The sequence below is a fragment of the Schistocerca nitens genome, chromosome 2 (assembly GCF_023898315.1).
Source record: "Schistocerca nitens isolate TAMUIC-IGC-003100 chromosome 2, iqSchNite1.1, whole genome shotgun sequence".
Lineage (NCBI taxonomy): Eukaryota > Metazoa > Arthropoda > Insecta > Orthoptera > Acrididae > Schistocerca > Schistocerca nitens.
In genome coordinates this window covers 215,710,013-215,731,739 of record NC_064615.1, presented here as the reverse complement: position 1 = coordinate 215,731,739, position 21,727 = coordinate 215,710,013, and the positions used below count along the sequence as shown (strand labels likewise).

Here is a 21,727-nt window from a genome sequence, read left to right as displayed (position 1 = left end):
TATATATAAATGACCTAGTAGATTGTGTCGGAAGTTCCATGCGGCTTTTCGCGGATGATGCTGTAGTATACAGAGAAGTTGCAGCATTAGAAAATTGCAGCGATGTGCAGGTAGATCTACTGTGGATAGGCGCATGGTGCAGGGAGTGGCAACTGACCCTTAACATAGACAAATGTAATGTATTTCGAATACGTAGAAAGGAGGATCTTTTATTGTATGATTATACGATAGCGGAACAAACACTGGTAGCAGTTACTTCTGTAATATATCTGGGAGTATGCGTACGGAACGATTTGAAGTGGAATGATCATATCAAATTAGTTGTTGGTAAGGCGGGTGCCAGGTTGATATTCATTGGGAGAGTCCTTAGAAAATGTAGTCCATCAACAAAGGAGGTGGCTTACAAAGCACTCGTTCGACCTATACTTGAGTATTGCTCATCAGTGTGGGATCCGTACCAGGTCGGGTTGACAGAGGAGATAGAGAAGATCCAAAGAAGAGCGGCGCGTTTCGTCACAGGGTTATTTGGTAAGCGTGATAGCGTTACGGAGATGTTTAGCAAACTCAAGTGGCAGACTCTGCAAGAGAGGCGCACTGCATCGCGGTGTAGCTTGCTGTCCAGGTATCGAGAATGTGCGTTTCTGGATGAGGTATCGAATATATTGCTCCCCCTACTTATACCTCCCGAGGAGATCGCGAGTGTAAAATTAGAGAGATTCGATCGCGCACGAAGGCTTTCCGGCAGTCGTTCTTCCCGCGAACCATACGCAACTGGAACAGGAAAGGAAGGTAATGACAGTGGCACGTAAAGTGCCCTCCGCCACACACCGTTCGGTGGCTTGCGGAGTATAAATGTAGATGTAGATGTGTATTCACGTAAGTTATTTGAACATTCGGTACGCCGGTAGAAGCTCGTGCTTCACTGTATTTACTTCGCTTGCTTACAACATGTTACACATCAGACTGTGATTGACACCCGGTTAGGTTCCCAGTTACAGGCCAGTATATGTATCCGATAGCCTCAGTTTTACAGTTGAGTGCCTGCAAAGTCGGAATTGGTATTGGCTCGCAATCGGCGAACTGTTACTCCAAGGCAGCCGAGTGACGAGTTTGTTCCGACCTTCGGGCAGCGGTAGTCTCGCGCGTTGACCTTTGCCAAACTGGTCATCGGTGGGGGCCCTGAACTAGGGACAGGTGTGCGTTGGGAAACGGGCCTGCAACACTGGCCTCGTCCGCTGCTGACGTTCCCTCTCTACAATGCGGAGACGGCAGGTAGTCAGGGGGATGTTGCACTGCGGTGTCCAAAGCCGGTTCGATGGAGATTACATATTGTCATCGGAACACTTCCGGCATATTCTTCTGCTTGATTTCAGTAGAGGGGTGACAACAGCGGAGGCACCTAGAAACATTAGCGCTGTGTACAGGGGTAATGCCATCGGACAGAGCACGGCAATAAAATGCTTTTCTCATTTTAACGAGGGTCGTTTTGACATCGTTGCTGTGCTGGTACTGCGATCGGCTGAAAGCAAGGGGAAACTACGGCCGTAATTTTTCCCGAGGGCATGCAGCTTTTCTGTATGATTAAATGATGATAGCGTCCTCTTGGGTAAAATGTTCCGGAGGTAAAATAGTCCCCCATTCGGATCTCCGGGCGGGGACTACTCAAGAGGACGTCGTTATCAGGAGAAAGAAAACTGGCGTTCTACGGATCGGACGTGGAATGTCAGATCACTTAATCGGGCAGGTAGATCAGAAAATTTAAAAAGGGAAATGGATAGGTTAAAGTTAGATATAGTGGGAATTAGTGAAGTTCGGTGGCAGGAGGAACAAGACTTCTGGTCAGGTGACTACAGGGTTATAAACAAAATCAATTAGGGGTAATGCAGGAGCAGGTTTAATAATGAATAAAAAAAATAGGTGTACGGGTAAGCTACTACAAACAGCATAGTGAACGCATTATTGTGGCCAAGATAGATACGAAGCACACACTTACTACAGTAGTACAAGTTTATATGCCAACTAGCTCTGCAGATGACGAAGAAACCGAAGAAATGTATGATGAAATAAAAGAAATTATTCAGATAGTGAAGGGTGACGAAAATTTAATAGTCATGGGTGACTGGAATTCGGTAGTAGGAAAAGGGACAGAAGGAAACGTAGTAGGTGAATATGGATTGGGGCTAAGAAATGAAAGAGGAAGCCGCCTGGTAGAATTTTGCACAGAGCACAACTTAATCATAGCTAACACTTGGTTTAAGAATCATGAAAGAAGGTTGTATACATGGAAGAACCCTGGAGATACTAAAAGGTATCAGATAGATTATATAATGGTAAGACAGAGATTTAGGAACCAGGTTTTAAATTGTAAGACATTTCCAGGGACAGATGTGGACTCTGACCACAATCTATTGGTTATGACCTCTAGATTAAAACTGAAGAAACTGCAAAAAGGTGGGAACTTAAGGAGATGGGACCTGGATAAACTGAAAGAACCAGAGGTTGTACAGAGTTTCAGGGAGAGCATAAGGGAACAATTGACAGGAATGGGGGGAAAGAAGTACAGTAGAAGAAGAATGGGTAGCTTTGAGGGATGAAGTAGTGAAGGCAGCAGAGGATCAAGTAGGTAAAAAGACGAGGGCTAGTAGAAATCCTTGGGTAACAGAAGAAATCTTGAATTTAATTGATGAAAGGAGAAAATACAAAAATACAGTAAATGAAGCAGGCAAAAAGGAATACAAACGTCTCAAAAATGAGATCGACAGGAAGTGCAAAATGGCTAAGCAGGGATGGCTAGAGGACAAATGTAAGGATGTAGAGGCTTATCTCACTAGGGGTAGCAGACAACATTCCATTAGAACTACTGATGGCCTTGGGAGAGCCAGTCATGACAAAACTCTACCATCTGGTGAGCAAGATATATGAGACAGGCGAAATACCCTCAGACTTCAAGAAGAATGTAATAATTCCAATCCCAAAGAAAGCAGGTGTTGACAGATGTGAAAATTACCGAACAATCAGTTTAATAATCCACAGCTGCAAAATACTAACACGAATTCTTTACAGACGAATGGAAAAACTAGTAGAAGCCGACCTCGGGGAGGATCAGTTTGGATTCCGTAGAAATACTGGAACACGTGAGGCAATACTGACCTTACGACTTATCTTAGAAGAAAGATTAAGGAAAGGCAAACCTACGTTTCTAGCATTTGTAGACTTAGAGAAAGCTTTTGACAATGTGGACTGGAATACTCTCTTTCAAATTCTAAAGGTGGCAGGGGTAAAATACAGGGAGCGAAAGGCTATTTACAATTTGTACAGAAACCAGATGGCAGTTATAAGAGTCGATGGACATGAAAGGGAAGCAGTGGTGGGGAAGGGAGTGATACAGGGTTGTAGCCTGCCCCCGATGTTATTCAATCTGTATATTGAGCAAGCAGTAAAGGAAACAAAAGAAAAATTCGGAGTAGGTATTAAAATCCATGGAGAAGAAATAAAAACGTAGAGGCTCGCCGATGACATTGTAATTCTGTCAGAGACAGCAAAGGACTTGGAAGAGCAGTTGAATGGAATGGATAGCGTCTTGAAAGGACGATATAAGATGAACATCAACAAAAGCAAAACGAGGATAATGGAATGTGGTCGAATTAAGTCGGGTGATGCTGAGGGAATTAGATTAGGAAATGAGACAAAGTAGTAAAGGAGTTTTGCTATTTGGGGACCAAAGTAACTGATGATGGTCGAAGTAGAGAGGATATAAAATGTAGACTGGCAATGGCAAGGAAAGCGTTTCTAAAGAAGAGAAATTTGTTAACATCGAGTATAGATTTAAGTGTCAGGAAGTAATTTCTGAAAGTATTTATATGGATTGTAGCCATGTATGGAAGTGAAACATTGACGAGAAATAGTTTGGACAAGAAGGGAATAGAAGCTTTCGAAATATGGTGCTACAGAAGAATCTGAAGATTAGATGGGTAGATTAGATAACTAATGAGGAAGTATTGAATAGGATTGGGGAGAAGAGAAGTTTGTGGCACAACTTGACCAGAAGAAGGGATCGGTTGGTAGGACATGTTCTGAGGCATCAAGGGATCACCAATTTAGTATTGGAGGGCAGCGTGGAGGGTAAAAATCGTAGAGGGAGACCAAGAGATCAATAACTAAGCAGATTCAGAAGGATGTAGGTTGCAGTAGGTACTGGGAGATGAAGAAGCTTGCACAGGATAGAGCTGCATGAAACCAGTCTCAGGACTGAAGACCACAACAACAACAACATTTTGACATTTGTGTCTCTCAACGTTGAGAAAGACCCTCGGGGTTTGGTGCAGATCGTTTAAATACATTAATTCACAATTACCCACGTCAGTCTACTCGAGAAACTGACACATTTGATGAACTGTGATCATTCCACCGTTCTGTGACTTTTCGTGCAAAGGGGAAGGTTCAAAAAGTGGGTGTATGGGTACCGCATGCTCTAAGCCAAAATCACAAAAATCAACGGGGTCCATATGTGCGTGTTCGTCGTCTGACTCGTGAACGGCACCGACCATTCCTATCCTGTATCGTTACTGGTGACAGTAAATGGTGTCTTTATGCCAACATAAGGAAAAGAAAGGAATAGTTACGTCCAAACAAAGCAGCAATTCTCTGTACAACGACCTGCACGCATCCACAAAATATAATATTATGTATCTGGTGTAACAGCGAGGGTGTGGTGTAGTACGAATTGCTTCCCCGAGGGGTAACCGTCACTGCTGACATTTATCTTCAACAACTGACAATGAGACGTCTTGCAGACGCAGTCGAAGAACAACCAACAGGAAGGCTGCGCGAAGTGATGCTACTCAACTATAACGCCCGCCCGCATCCTGCTAACTGACAAAAAACACTACACAAGAGTTGGTTTGGGAAGTCATTCCGCACCCACCTAATTCATCTGATATCGCACCCTCATATTTTCACGCTTTCCGCTCTCTATCGAACAATCTTCAAGGAACTTCCCCTCCGGATAAAAATGCGCTCCGAATATGATTCGACGAGTTCTTGACATAATGCTTCGACTTTATGCACCAACCGAATATACAGGGTGTCCCATTTATCTTGTCCGCCCCAAATAACTGTTTGTCCAGATGCAAATTACAAAATATTTCAAGCAAATGTTCTTTAGCCGTCAGAGGCACATCAGTCAGCATGATTGCCTTCGTTGTAACTTTGTTTTTTACAAAAGATATGACTTTTTAAACGGCACACTGTATTTTTTATTCGGTAATTCATTTCTCCTCCTAAAGACCTATTCAAAAAGTGTCCCAGTGTACCATTCACTGAAACACAACGTTGTTAACTACATAACACAGCACTGACGTTGACGTTCCCAGTGCTTAGTGCAGGTGCTCGCTGTAATGGAACACATCCACGTGCTCACGTTGACAGAGGACAAATGTAAACATAATTAGACGCACACCCTTATCGATAACCTGACAGGAACCCACCTTTCCAACGGATGTTTTCTCGTCTTGTTGCGACGCTTCAGGAAACGGGAAGGTTCAACCCAAGACAACGCAATCGTCATAGCACTCACACAGACGAAGTTGAAAAAGTTATTGTTCTCGCTTCCGTTGCTACGAATCCACATGACAGCTTGAACGCGAGATTGACATTCCTAAAACCAGTGTACATTGTATTCTAATACGTCACCGGTACCATGCTTACCATGATGTACACCTACATCAAGAATTGCATGGGAATGATTTCCAGAATCGTGAAGAGTTCTGTCAGTGGGCTCAGCAGCAAATCCTCGCCAACCCGAACTTCTTCTCCAGTGTTCTATTTACCGATGAATGTTCTTTCTCAAACGAAGGACAGATAAATACAAGGAACATGCATTATTGGTCCAGCGACAACCAACGATGGCTTATACAGGCGGAACATCAGCGTCAATGGAGTGTTAACGTCTAATGTGGGATGCTTGGTACTACAATTATTGGCCATTATTTCATCAATGGTAGTCTAAACGGCACAGCGTATGCCAACTTCCTCAGACAAATTCTTCCTCCTCTTGTGGATAAAGTGCCGCTAAAAACCAGAATGCTTATGTGGTATCAACACGATGGATGTCCAGCACATAATGCCTTGCGTGCACGTCGTGTTCTGAGCCGAAGGTATCCTGCCAGATGGATTGATCGAGGAGGAACAGTTCCTTGGCCTGCTAGGTCTCCTGATTTATATCCTCTGGACTTTTTGCTTTGGGGATGCATTAAAGACGTTGTCTATGGCGATATTCCAGCAACTCCAGAGGACATGCAGGGACGTATAGTGCTTGCTTGTAATTCTCTTCAACAGGCAACACTGGAAGCAGTAAATAATCCTTTCATTCAACGAGTGCACCAGTGTGTCGGTGTCCAGGGTCGCCACTTTGAGTACGTTTGAATGTTCTGGTCCTGGTCAGTGGTACAGGAGAGTAAAAGTCAATATTGTGTTATGTTTTTACTTGGTTTTCATTTGTTTTTTGACAACTCCAGCAAGTGGACGAGTTTGTGTTCCTGGTCACAAAGACAATGTTGTGTTATGCAATTAATAACGTTGTGTTTCAGTGAATGGTACACTGTGAAACATTTTTGAATAGGTATTTAGGAGAGGAAATGAATTACCGAATAAAAAATACAGAGTTCCATTTAGAAAAACTCATACTGCTGTTCATATCTTTGTAAAAAAAAAACCTAAAACGAAGGCAATCATACTGATTGATGTCCCTCTCTGACGGCTAAAGAACATTTGCTTGAAACATTTTGTAATTTGCATCTGGACAAACAGTTATTTAGGGTGGTGAAGATAAATGGGAACATATATATATATATATATATATATATATATATATATATATGTGTGTGTGTGTGTGTGTGTGTGTGTGTGTGTGTGTGTGTGTGTGTGTGTGTGTGTACCGTTTGGTTATTTCCTGAACAGACATCGGATTGACAATTTCAAGAAATTGTCGATGCACACTCTCGAAAATTTCTATGGTCCGAATGTCAGTCGCGGTCTCAGCAATTCTTGTGACCACCTCTTCATTGTTGTTCACTTCCGCAAGGAACAACAGTCTGATAACAAGGGCACAGCAGGACAGGGGAAGAAGCCACAAAACGGCGACCAGTCAGCATCGAGCTCGCGGAAGTGAAAAACAGTGAAGAGATTGTAACAAGAATTTCTGAGACCGCGGCTGACATTCGGACCATAGCAATTTTCGAGAGTGTGCATCGATAATTTCTTGAACTTGAGAATCTGAGGTCTGTTCAGGAAAGAACTAAACACTTTGATCTTACTTACGGATTGTTTTCGTCACTTCTTGGTAGAAGTAAACTCATTTTTTCTACTGTTTTTTTTTTTTGTTTATTCATGACTATAATTTTCGGCTTATTGAGCTATGTTCAGGAAACAAAGTGACTGGTTGTAAGACATGAGACTGGCCACCCAGTTACGTTTGCAACAAAATTGTTTTCAATTGGAGGGTACTCTGCACAAACAGCTGGATGACTTGGCAGTGGCGTCTCCCTTCAGCCCTCCTTTAGCAGAAATCTTCATGGACCATTCCAAAAAACAGTTCCTCACAATAAACTTCTCAGTGATAATAGCAAGTGTTGGTGCAGTTATGTAGATGATGTACTGTACCTGTGAAGTGATGCCAAAAGACAGCTGAACACATTCCTGGGACATCTAAACTCACAACACAAAAACATACAGTTCACCATGGAGATAGGTGAAAAATCCATTAACTTCTTCGACCTTAAAATAGATACCACTAGAAATATACATAGTTTCAAAATCTACAGAAAACCCACAACAACAGACACGGTAATATCCTCTTGTTCGGAATACCCAATAACACACAAACATGCTCCCTTCTATTCCATGGTACATCGTATCACATCCACAACAATGTCAAATAGAATTAGACAAGATCCCTAAGTTAATTGACAACATTCTTCACGAGAGACAAGAAAGAAAGATGTTGCCCCATGTATATGCCCCCGCTGTAGCAACAGTCACATCTAAAACAAATTGGTGTACAATCCTATGTTTAGCCAAAACTCTCAGAAATAGCAATTATAAAACTTCATTCTACGTAAAAGATTCTACAGCTCATATCTTATTCAGCAGCAACCGATTTATCATGTATCAGTGGTATCTATAAAATGACTTGCAATAACGGCAACAAACGGTATGTATATATATGTCATACAGGCAGGGTTATAGCAACTAGGCTGATTGGACACGAACGCAGCTGGAAGCTACGTAGGTCGGAATACTCCACCATTGCCGAGCACCTGCTGAAGTAAGGACACAGATACCGAGTCCACCAAGAAGTGCTGCATATAGCCGACAATGGAAGGAAACTTAGCATTTTAGAAGCACTTGACGTAAACAGACATTTAGCTCAAAATGTCCAGCTGGCTCTAAATAATCAGTGACAGCTGGACACGTCCCCACTTTTAAGCTTCTCATGATGCAACCAGTCACACACCCACAAACTGTCACAATGATACATAATGCCACGCAAAATTAAAATACAGTAGTGAGACGCTCGCTAAATCCGCTGGGCAGAACAGTTAATAGGATTGTGGAAAGGGCCAAGGGTTGAGGTCAGTTTCTGCTTCTAATTGTCATTTATTGTAACTTAATAGCCTTTACAATCAAAGCGGCACATAGCCGAATCTTTACCGAATGCAACTCTTTCACGGCTGATGGCCTCCAACAAGTAATCTTAACAAGATAAAAATCCAATTAAGATAGCAAAAAAATAATTCAAAAAAACAACATACGCAAAGTGCAATACAAATGGCTGAGGGCCACAATTAAATTCCAAAATTTTAGAATATATTACCATAGACCTTTAAAGGCAGAAGGCTAACAAGAAATCTTTAAAAAAATCTAAAATTCAGTTAAGATTGCAATAAAATAATTTAAAACCCAAAAAAGCAACATACGCAAGGTGCAACACAAATGGCTGAGGGCCACAATTAAATTTCAAAATTTCAGAATATATTACCATACACTTTTAAAGGCAGAAGGCCACAGTGTTTAAGCTTGAAAGATAAATTTAAAAATTAATTTGCAAAGTTTTAAGAAAACAAAACAAATAACCATAAACCTAAAATTAAAACAGCTACAACGGATAATTAAACACCAGTGGCACTCAGAAGCCTCCAGGGAGGTCGGTATGCGCTCGTTCACTTAGGTGAGCCAGGCGGTGAGCCCAACTATACTTGATCCGTCAGAACCCAACCACAAGGGACAGCGACGGACCGACCAACACAACGACGTGCTTCCCGTCAATCAGTACATGAGAACACAAACCGGCAATGTGACAAACATGATAATCCACAGTGGAGTATGTATTAACTGTCAAAATTACGCACCACGTTGGACAGCGACAACAGGTGAGGAAAGGACGCTGCCTGAAATTACGTTAGTTCAAAAATGGTTCAAATGGCTCTGAGCACTATGGGACTTAACAGCTGTGGTCATCAGTCCCCTAGAACTTAGAACTACTTAAACCTAACTAACCTGAGGACATCACACACATCCATGCCCGAGGCAGGATTCGAACCTGCGACCGTAGCAGTCGCGCGGATCCGGACTGAAGCGCCTAGAACCGCTAGACCACTGCGGCCGGCAATTACGTTAGTGGCCAGGGCAGGTAACCGGAAAACTAACGGCCACTAGGCAGAAAATTCCACTAGTACACTTGAATCTGAAACACGGTAATAGTTAACTTTGCTCAAAAGAACACTGCCTGTATTTACGTCAGTGCCCATTGCAGGTAACCAGAACACTAACGGCCACAAGACAGAAAATTCCACTGGTGCACTCAAATCGTAGTCGACTAAAATAGTTAATTGCACCGCATGGCGGCTAAATCTCAGCAGTAGAACCACTCGGTGTTGCTCACCGGAAAACCTCCCCAACAGCAAACCACCGAAGTGAACCACCACAACATGAATAGAAGTGGCCTGGGTAGTTGAAACCACTACTCAACTTTGACGTCATGTGTCGGTGAACCACGAAGCTCGTAGCGATCGGACAGCTCCACAGACGCCCCAGTCGACTGCACCGCGCGGAGATAACTTTCCCTCGTCCGCATCAACCGAACGACACACTCGAGACCCCCTTGCCGGAAACTATAAGCACCAATCCAAAGATGGTACACGGCGCAAATATCGATACACATCACTGTTGCCACACGTAGAAGGAAGAAGAACCATAACGTAACCGCGACAAGGGCGGGAAACCAAACACAGATAGACAGCGAAGTTCACGAAAACGCATAGTTGGGAGAGAGCACGGCTCAAATAGAATTTTATATTTGTTTCTTTGCTTACCTTACAAACTTCAACATTATAACAATATAACTTGTGAGACTGTAATATCGTGTATTTTATCACATACTGTATTCAATATTGTCCATTGCATAATTGTAATTTACAATGTAAAGCATGTTTGTTGCACAACACAAATGACTAGTGCAGTGTCAGTTCTCTAACATTTTGAATTACGTGCCAGCTGAGATATTTAGCGATATGCGTCTGGCAGCACTGCCTTGTGCGTTACCTCTTTTGTAACCATTTTTTTTTTTTTTTTTAATTTTGGGATGCTGATATCTCGTTCAGTTTCAGTGATATTGTTATTTGACTGCAACGTGTTTTAATGGTAGTGGCGATCTGTGAAATGTGGTTTTCTAGAGCAATAGCCGGCCGAAGTGGCCGTGCGGTTAAAGGCGCTGCAGTCTGGAACCGCAAGACCGCTACGGTCGCAGGTTCGAATCCTGCCTCGGGCATGGATGTTTGTGATGTCCTTAGGTTAGTTAGGTTTAACTAGTTCTAAGTTCTAGGGGACTAATGACCTCGGCAGTTGAGTCCCATAGTGCTCAGAGCCATTTGAGCCTAGAGCAATGATACAACTAAACATTTTCGGTGAAACCAGGGAAAACTGTTACAGAAACTTTGCAACTTTCAGACCAAGCTTACGGATGTGAAACTCTGGGACGTAGGCTATGCTTCGAGGGCAAATCATAACGTCTTTACCTCTATCGTTTTAGCCAAATTACGGCTGTAAATGCGAAGTCAGCATGTCTGTTCCCAGTGTAGGACCTTTCTAGGTTCGGCCGGTATTATCTAACGGCAACTCCGCCGCACAGCGTTGCTATCGGTTGTTAAAGATGGCGGTTGTGCTTCATACGTCCACGGCGTTAGAAAAACTAATTGCGATTCGTTTTCTATGGAGCAAGGGATGAATGCCCATCGAGATATACAGGGAAATTCAGTCCACATATGGGCACATCACGCCATTTCCCAGGAGTTTGATATATCGTATCGGAGTGCTTACGACATCGTTCACGGGTCCTTAAAACCAAATTACACTCCGCCCGAACAGGCATGAACGACCAAAGGTATCGACCGACCGCCGTGACATCCTCAGACCACAGGAGTCACTGGATACTGATATGGAGGTGGTGGTGGTTAGTGTTTAACGTCCCGTCGACAACGAGGTCATTAGAGACGGAGCGCAAGCTCGGGTTAGGGAAGGATTGGGAAGGAAATCGGCCGTGCCCTTTCAAAGGAACCATCCCGGCATTTGCCTGAAACGATTTAGGGAAATCACGGAAAACCTAAATCAGGATGGCCGGAGACGGGATTGAACCGTCGTCCTCCCGAATGCGAGTCCAGTGTGCTAACCACTGCGCCACCTCGCTCGGTTGATACTGATATGGAAGGGCATGTGGTCAGCACACCGGTCTCTCGGCCGTTTTGTCAGTTTACGAGACCGGAACCGCTACTTCTCAATCAAGTAGCTCCTCAGCTTGCCTCACAATGGGTCAAGTGCACCCCACTTGCCAACAGCGCTGGGCAGACCAGACGGTCACCCATCCAAGTGCTGTCCCAGCCCGACAGTGCTTAACTTCAGTGATCTGACGGGAACCGGTGTTAGCACAGAGGCAAGGCCGTTGGCTCCACGGGTCCTTAGGGTACCGGAAGGGTTCGTGGCAATGGGCCCCTAACAAGCTGGTGAAACGCAGCCGAATGATGTCTTCACTGAATCATCCGGAATGGTACTCCAAGGAGGAGTGTGAAGGTTTTCTGGACCACATTGTTACTGGCGATGGAAACGTGGATACTGTACTTCACAAGCACCAGAGCATGGTGTGGAATCATACGGGTTAGGCTGTAAAAAAAAAAAAGTTCCTTTCAGGGCCACCTGTTGGGAAAGTGATGTTAACGGCCTTCCGGGCTAACTGTGGGGCGCTTCTGCTGGATTTCATGCCGCAAGGTGCAACAGTCAATGCTAACAGTTATTGTTCCACGCTGTCACGTCAGAGGTCTGCGATCAGGCGAAGGCGCCGGGGGAATCTCGATGTGGACACCGTGATTCTGCTTCACGACAATGCGAGACCACGTGTGGCAATCAGAACTGCCAAAAGCTACATGCATTTCACAGGGAGATTCTGGACCAGCGACCATACCGTCCAGAAGTCGCTCTTAGTGATTTCCAAGTTTTCGCACCGCTGAAGAAGTTCCTGGCAGGACAACGATTTACAGGTAACGATGATGCCAAGACAGCAGTCCGACAATGGTTCCGTAATCATCCGGACGAATTCTCCTGCAGCGACATCTCAAATTTAGTGCTACGATGGGACAAATGTGCGAACCGGTGTGGGGGCTATGTGGAAAAACAGTGTGAGGTACATAGAATGTGATGTATATTTTTCATTATCTGTACGTAAATAGGGCAAAGACTTTCTGATTTGCCATTGTACAAGTAGTTTCTACGATTTACAATAGCTCATCGGTAGGTTGAAGATGATGCGCCATCAGGAGATCCTTCCACTTCTACTGGTGAGTCACACATTCCGAAAATCACCGATCCGGTGCATTCAAATCGTATATTGACTGTTTTGTAATGATAACGAGAAAAAAAACGGCAAAGAGGCCTGAGTTGTGGCGAGAAAGTTTATGGTTCTGGAACCACGACAATGCGTCCGCAAACTCAGCTGTGTCAGTTCGTCAGTTTTGTGCCAAAAATCAGATGACTGTCCTCCCGCAGCCTTCTTACTCGCCAGACCTGGCTCCTTATTTCCGGAATTAAAATCTGTGCTAAAAGGATGCCATTTTTAGAGTATTAACGACATCAAAGCAAATTCGTCATAGACCTTGATGTTCATCTCAAATGAAGTTATCCAGGACTGCTTCAATAAATGGAAACACCGTTGGGAAAAGTGTGTGAGAAGGGGAGGTGAGTACTTTGAAGGGGACAAGGACCACTAATCTGTAAAATTAATAAAACGAATAAAATAATAACAATTCTCATGTACAAAAAAGGAAAGAAGAATGACCCATCCAACTAAAGAGGGATAAATCTAATGAGTAAGTTCTTAAGCTCATAACAAATATAATAATAGGAAATAAAATAAAAAGCATTACAATCCTTGCAGAGGAGCAGTAGTGTTTTAGTTTTAATAGGTCATGGAAGAGATGCAATATTCTTAGACATGTTGTAGAGAAGTCCACTAAATACAATAGGCCAACTTGTCTTTGTTTTATTGATGTACAGTAGGCTACGATAGGATTCAGTTAACAGATGTGGTACACCTGCGCCACAAACGGGGGATTCCTTCTTACTTAACGAAGACAATTGAAGATATTTATTGCAACAAGGACATCAAGACGAAAACTGGTTCCAAGTTAATTAGCTGCATTGCAGTTAATAGTGGTATTAGACAAGGTGACTCTGTGCGCCGGCTACTTTTTAACACAGTCATGACGAGGTGATAAAGTATTGGCTGGCAACGGGTATAGAAGGGGGGATGAAGAAGTAAACACTCATTTGTTATGCTAACGATGCAGTTCTGCTCGAAAACAGCGAGGATAACCTGGTGAAATTTTTACATACACTCCACGTGGCAGCCAAAACGTAAAAATGGTCATATCCACTCAAATAACCAAAAGTATGATCATACCTGTTGAACCAATTAGATGTAAACTGGAAGTGGATCGAAAAATTATTCAACAGTTAATGAATGACATTTAAATATCTCCGTATTGAACTGTGCAGCAGTGAATATGTCGAAAAGGAAGTCAAAGAGCAAGTAGCAAATGCAAATAAAGTGGCAGGGCTTCGAAATGATACTATTTGGAAAAACAAACGTAAAGGAAAAGGTGTAAAGGCAAGAATGCACTAAACAATAATGAGCTTTGAGACGAGACAGGCCGGCCGCAGTGGCCGAGCGGTTAAAGGCACTACAGTCTGGAACCGCACGACCGCTACGGTCGCAGGTTCGAATCCTGCCTCGGGCATGGATGTGTGTGATGTCCTTAGGTTAGTTAGGTTTAAGTAGTTCTAAGTTCTAGGGGACTTATGACCACAGCAGTTGAGTCCCATAGTGCTCAGAGCCATTTGAACCATTTTGACGAGACAGGAAACATCAAAAACAAAAATACTTTTGGAAAAATTCTTCGAAGGATTGCAGGGAAGACACTGCGGGATAGAAAAGTGAAAGCATTAGAAAATGATGCAACGTGGACCCCATTAATGAGTGGGTACATAGGAGAAAGTAGGAATGGAACGAACACACAAACAGGATGGATGAACGGAAGATTGTGAAAATTGTAAGAAATAAATTACCAGCTGGTAAAAGAAGTATTGACCGCCCAAGGAGAAGATGGAGCGACAAATTCAGGCTAGAGTAAGGGGCACTGAAAGAAACAGGCTCTAACAAAGAAGGAAGAAGGAGAGGAAGAAGGAGAAGAAAGTTTGGTTTTCTTCTGAACAGGCTTCATATGTAGGATCTGTTGTAAAAATATGTTTTAAAAAAACATGTGTTATAAATTTAACATCTGTTTTCTTTTCCACTATTCATTTAAGGTCACAGATCTGGATCAGGATGTCAGTGTATCGATAGTAGGGAAAGTTCGTAAACTGTCCCGTTCCCTTTGACTGTCTGACGAATTCTTCCTTTCCGCAGACCGCGGCCACCTCTAAGGCTTTTATGCTCCCAGCGCACAGCTGCAGCCTAGCTGTGTACCGCTATGAGCGTGTCGTGTCGTGCTGCGTTGCACCACGGCTATTAAAAGTTCAGCGCAAAGCGGCGAGCAGGTGTGTGTGGGCGCACGTGCGTTTCTGCTTCCGCAATTATCATCCGAGTTTCTTCTGTAAGCCGGAAAAAAACGTCTCTGCAACCCTGACCTTTAAAAGGCGCATTTATCTTTGTAATGTTGCACCTTCAATGGTCGCAGCACTCAAGGCCTTTTACATTAATCTGAAATAGGGGAAGGTCGAGAGAGAGAAGTTTGATAATTCATGGAGACGGCGCAGGATGTTGGAATTGCGGCTAGTCATCAAAGACTTATGACGGCTAGCCAAAAATTTCAAGCCTAAACATACCTTCCTTTAGAGTCCCATCAGAAGAAGTGGTGTTTGGCCCATCCGCGGAAGTGGGGTTTGGCGCCAGACTCATGCCAGTTTTTAACACCAAGCTACATCGCTTGTGAAGTAAATACACTCTAAGACAAAAAAAAAGGAACGACGCACTACGAAGAGTTATGTAAAATTGTCACGGACTGATATTCGTACAGGTATCGACGGAAAATGCAAAATGTAAACTTTGACGGCCGATGGACGAATGTGTGAGGCTGCAGCGCAATTTCACCGTGCAGCTGGTAAGAGTAGTAAACAGGGGACATGTCGATACTAGGGCATAAGGCCATTGGGATCTTCATTCCTTGTACTAATTTGGACAGTAACTATGCCTCACAGTCACGTCCGTGAACAATATACGCAGATGAAACTTTCCTGGCAGATTAAAACTGTGTGCCGGACCGAGACTCGAACTCGGGATCTTTGCCTTTCGCGGGCAAGTGCTCTACCCTCTTCTACTCACGTAGTTTGAGACAAATTGGTAAACCTCATCCAACACCTTCCTCTTGTTAGATTTACATTTGGAGCCGGCCGGTGTGGCCGTGCGGTTCTAGGCGCTTCAGTCTGGAACCGCGTGACCGCTACGGTCGCAGGTTCGAATCCTGCCTCGGGCATGGATGTGTGTGATGTGCTTAGGTTAATTAGGTTAAGGTAGTTCTCAGTTCTAGGGGACTGATGACCACAGATGTTAAGTCCCATAGTGCTCAGAGCCATTTGAACCATTTACATTTGGAGAAGATCTAAATCCCACTTTCTCCTCCAAAGATCTATTGAAACAGGGCCTTTTTACCTGATCATGTGGATCATCTACAGAAAACGTTTCCATACTAAGTTTCCCCATATATTCACTTATTTTTCGAATTATCGTGGTTTATTTCTGTTCTGTTCATACAACATGACATCGATCCAATGAACGACTTATCAGTCAGTGATGCCACACTTACCCTAGGCAGAAACAATGCAGTGCCATCTTAGAGACATCCGCACATCTGTCGTTTGCTGAAGCCACTACCGGCCATGAAAGTGCCACTGCTAAAAAAGACACCCGTTTCAGCTGAGGCTGCTGTTGTTATTCTAGGCGCTAGAGACGTCTTTCCCATGGTATCAAACAAGCCTGCCTTCACAATTACTTCGTGTCCAATGAGCCGAATATTGGATAAATTACATTATCAGAATGAGATTTTCTCTCTGCAGCGGGGTGTGAGCTGATATGAAACTTCCTGGCAGATTATAACTGTGTGCCGGACCGAGACTCGAACTCGGGACCTTTGCCTTTCGTGGGCAAGTGCTCTACCAACTGAGCTACCCAACCAGGACTCACGCCCCATCCTCACATCTTTACTTCCGCCAGTACCTCGTCTCCTACTTTCCAAACTTCACAGAAGCTCTCCTGCGAACCAAGCAGAACTAGCACTCCTGGAAGAAAGGATAGTGCGGAGACGTGGCTTAGCCATAGCCTGGGGGATGTTTCCAGAATGAGATTTTCACTCTGCAGCGGAGTGTACGCTGTTATGAAACATTCCTGGCAGATTAAAACTGTGTTCCGGACCGAGACTCGAACTCAGGACCTTTGTCTTTCGCGGGCAGGTGCTCTACCATCTGAGCCACCCAAGCACGACTCGCAGGAGAGCTTCTGTGAAGTTTGGAAAGTAGGAGTCGAGGTACTGCCGGAAGTAAAGCTGTGAGGACGGGGCGTGAGTCGTGCATGGGTAGCTCAGATGGTAGAGCACTTGCCCGCGAAAGGCAAAGGTCCCGAATTCGAGTCTCGGTCCGGCACACAGTTATAATCTGCCAGGAAAGTTTCATAACAGCGCACATTCCGCTGCATAGTGAAAATCTCATTCTGGAAATATACGCAGATGTCAGCATTTGAGGAAAACGTGTAACTGGGGTCAAAGAAGAAGGTTGGAGAAATCGGCGAATCGCTCGACGTTTGGATGTTGGCAGGAATGGTGAACCATGGCCGAACACAACGTCAAGAAGGAAGCGGTCGACCTAGAGGACAGGACCGAGTAATCGTCAGAGTGGTGCTAAGAGCCCAGATTCTTCACTACCATCGATCCGATGTGCAGATAGTGCTTCAGTGGCGACGAGGACCGTAAACAGTCGTTTCAAAGAAAAGGGGCTGAGCTCACGGCGCCTCTTGCACCTACTACCTACCACTGACTTCTCTACACCAACAGAACCCGATTGCAGTAATGTCGGTCACATTCGGGCTGGAACCTTCTTGAGAAGAATTGTCTTCAATGAAGCGTCCCGCTTCGAACTGATCTCCTGACCACCAAAGACATGACTGGAGATGCCGTGGATGGCGGTGGAATACCAACCCGACTGTCACCTGCCATGTCGCCCGAGAACCAGTAGTGATGGCCTGAGTTGCCATTTCTTTTCTTAGCAAGACCACTTTTGGTTGTCATCCGAGGCATCTTTACAGTATAGCGGTACGTCGACGGTGTTCTGCATACCGCTTTGTTACCGTTCATGGCAAGCCATCCTGGGCTCAGAGGTAATGCCCGCGCGCACATTAGATTTTCTACTGCTTGCCTTCGTGTTTGCCAAACCCTACCTTGGCCAGCAAGGTCCCCGAATGTTTGGAGCATTATAGAGAGCACCCTTGAACCAGCTCGGGATTTTGACAACATAACGCGCCAAATGGACAGAAAATGGCACGATGTCTCTCAGGAGGACATCTAACAACTCTATCAATCAGTGCCATGCCGAATAACTGATTGCATAAGGGCCAGAGGTGGACGAACGTGTTATTGGCTTGCTTAATTTGTGAAGCTTTTGTCTTACAGTGTATTTTACCCAGCTTCTTAGTCCCACATTTGAAAAACAAACGTTTTTAAAACGTATTCCTGTAATGTATACATTTAAAATTCTGACATGATTATACATGCATCAAAAAAAGTTTTGCATCACCTCGGTTCCGAGAATTCCGGAACCTGCACAGAAAATTGGAATAGAGATGAACACAAACATCATTTCTGCCGTTTCTATTGCTCATGAAAACCACACATCGCATGCTGTACCACCATTCGGCGAGACCTTCAGAGGTGGTGGTCCAGATTGCTGTACATACCGGTAAGTCTAATACCCAGTAGCACGTCCTTTTGCTTTGATGCATGCCTGTATTCGTCGTGGCATACTATCCACAAGTTCATGATGGCATTGTTTGACCATATTGTCCCACTCCCCAACGGTGATTCGGTGTAGATCCCTCAGAGTGGTTGGTGGGTCACGTCGTCTATAAACAGCCCTTTTCAATCCATCCCAGGAGTGTTCGATAGGGTTCATGTCTGGAGAACATTCTGGGCACTCTGGACGAGCGATGTCGTTACCCTGAAGGAAGTCATTCACAGGATGTGCACGATGGGGGCGCGAATTGTCGTCCATGAAGACGAATGCCTCGCCAATATGCTGCCGATATGGTTGCACTATCGGTCGTAGGATGGCATTCACGTACCGTACAGCCGTTACGGCGCCTTCCATGACCACCAGCGGCGTACGTCGGCCACACATAATGCCACCCCAAATCAGCAGGGAATCTCCACCTTGCTACAGTCACTGGACAGTGTGTCTAAGGCGTTCAGCCTGACCGGGTTGCCTCCAAACTCGTCTCTGACGATTGTCTGGTTGAAGGCATATGGGACACTCATCGGTGAAGAGAACGTGATGCCAATCCTGAGAGGTCCATTCGGCATGTTTTTGGCCCTATCTGTACCGAGCTGCATGGTGTCGTGATTGCAAAGATGGACCTCGCCATGGACGTCGGGGGTGAATTTGCGCATCATGCAGTCTATTGCGCACAGTTTGAGTCGTAACACGACGTTTTGTGGCTGCACGAAAAGTATTATTCAACATGGTGGCGTTGCTGTCAGGGTTCCTCCGAGCCATAATCCGTAGGTAGCAGTCATCCACTGCAGTAGCAGCCTTTGGGCGGCCTGAGCGAGGCACATCATCGACAGTTCCTGTCTCTCTGTATCTCCTCCATGTTCGAACAACAAGTCCGAGACCCCTGGACACTTCCTGTGTTGAGAGCCCTTCCAGGCACAAAGTAACAATGCGGACGCGATCGAACCGCGGTATTGACCGTCTAACCGTCTAGGCATGGTTGAACCACAGACAACACGAGCCGTGTACCTCCTTCCTGGTGGAATGTCTGGAACTGAACGGCTGTCGGACCCCCACCGTCTAATAGGCGCTGCTCATGCATGGTTGTTTACATCTTTGGGCGGGTTTAGTGACATCTCTGAACAGTCAAAGGGACTGTGTCTGTGATAATACAATATGCAAAGTGAACGTCTATCTCAGGAGTTCTGGGAACCGGGGTGATTTAAAAGTTTTTTTTGGTGTGTGTAGTTCCCATCAACGATTACAATGAAATACTCTAGTGAGAGGAGAGTATTTACAGATAAATTCTAACAAAAAACTTGGAATTATCTCTGAGGGAAACCCAGTGACAGTGTTGAATACATTTTTTTTTCTTTATTGTATATTTCATTCGTGGTTCACGCAAGTGGTATCTTTTCCAGTTTCAGTAATAACAAAAAGAACAAATAAACAGAAAGCGTCGGAAATAGAAAATTCATGACATACATGCTGCAAGTTTTTCTTGCTGTTTTCATGATTAGGTATCTTGTTATTCCTGCGCCCTTCCAATATGAGGGCTTGCTGCACTGTCTTGTTGATTACGGACGTATTCTTATGGTGTTTCAGGATCCCAATACCAATATTCTGAGATTAATAGATACTTGACAGTATGCTTTGTTATTTTTGGACAGCAAGTATAACACCGCTATATACGTTTGTTCTCTCAAAACAGTGAAACATTGTACTTGATGCACGGAATATGAACGTTAAACTGGAAAGTGAAGTGTATTGTTCGGGGAATGAAATAGAAAGGAAGTAAATTCACTACTAAAATTATTCCTATTTCAGCTCACACTCGCCATTAACTAGAAGGAACACCATGTCATATCACCACACACTGATCGCATGAACGGGAAAGTACTTACGGAAAAGTAACTTACTTGCCACAAGGAACAACATTTTTTTATATAGTTATTTCGGGCAAATGTTCTCTTGCTAATTATATATGAATAGTGTTTTGCAGTGACACGTTGGTAAGCTGACACCCGCCACTCGATAAAGACCTTTTCGCGGTACACCCTGCCTATCCACTAATTCTGACAAAAAGTACAACCCAAAGAAGGTCGTGCTGTATCGTGTCATGTTGGAAACGTCTGACTCGATCTTACCTTTAGGTATGAATCAAGCGGTCAGTCTGAACATCGATTAATCAAAGCTTAAACAGGAACGACTGTACAACAATCACAACGACGGGCCGGCCGGTGTGGCTCAACGGTTCTAGGCGCTTCAGTCTGGAACCGCGCGACCGCTACGGTCTCAGGTTCGAATCCTGCCTCGGGCATGGATGTGTGTGATGTCCTTAGGTTAGTTAGGTTTAAGTTGTTCTAAGTTCTAGGGGACTGAGGACCTCAGGTGGTAAGACCTATAACGCTCAGAGCCATTTTGAACCATAACGACGGGAGGATCCCAAATTTGACGCCTACGCGTTTCCTACTTAGACTGGGAAAAAAGGCTTCAATCATAGCTCAGTTGTGTGTTCGTCGCGCCTGAAGATGTCCGTCAGTTGCGGCGATGAAATACAAAGTGATTCAAAAAGAAAGAGAAGTTTTCCATTTTTTTCTACAGGCTAACTATGAGAGACATCGCCCTTCCATTTTATTCCACACACCCTGTTTACTGAATCGACAGCTTCAACAGTTCGATTTGACTTTAAAGAGTAGCTGCCACAGATGGGGCAAAGACTATCTTTTATGTACCCCCACAGAAAAAACCCGCAACGTGTAAGGTCTGGTGACCTGGATGGCCAAAACCACTGAATGAGATCTTGTTGTCCAGCTCTGCCAATCAACGTTGTGGGATGGTGTTCCTAAGATATCGCCGCACCTCAAGGTGAAAGTGAAGTGGGCAGCCGTCATGCATAGAAATGAAATCATTGGAATCTTCGTGAAGCTGAGGAAACAACCAATTTTACAGCATGTCAGGAATGGCACTGCTGTTACACTTTCCTCCGCAAAAAAGAAAGGTCCATAAACTTTGTGAACAGAAACGGCAAAAAACACGTTCAGTTTCGTAGGGTCTCTTTCATGTTCGACGACGACGCCGAGATATTGTGACCATCCAAATTCTTACATTATGGCGGTTCACCTTACCCTACGTCCGAAACAATGACTCTTTC

General features: G+C 44.4%; 1 long non-coding RNA gene and 1 pseudogene across 1 annotated transcript in view; one reads left to right on the top strand and one right to left on the bottom strand.

Annotated features, from left to right (window-relative positions):
- Nucleotides 1-21,727, top strand: part of LOC126235933 (uncharacterized) — a 574,660-nt gene that overhangs the window by 119,986 nt on the left and 432,947 nt on the right. The window lies entirely within an intron of this gene.
- Nucleotides 11,880-11,997, bottom strand: LOC126238513 (5S ribosomal RNA; annotated as a pseudogene).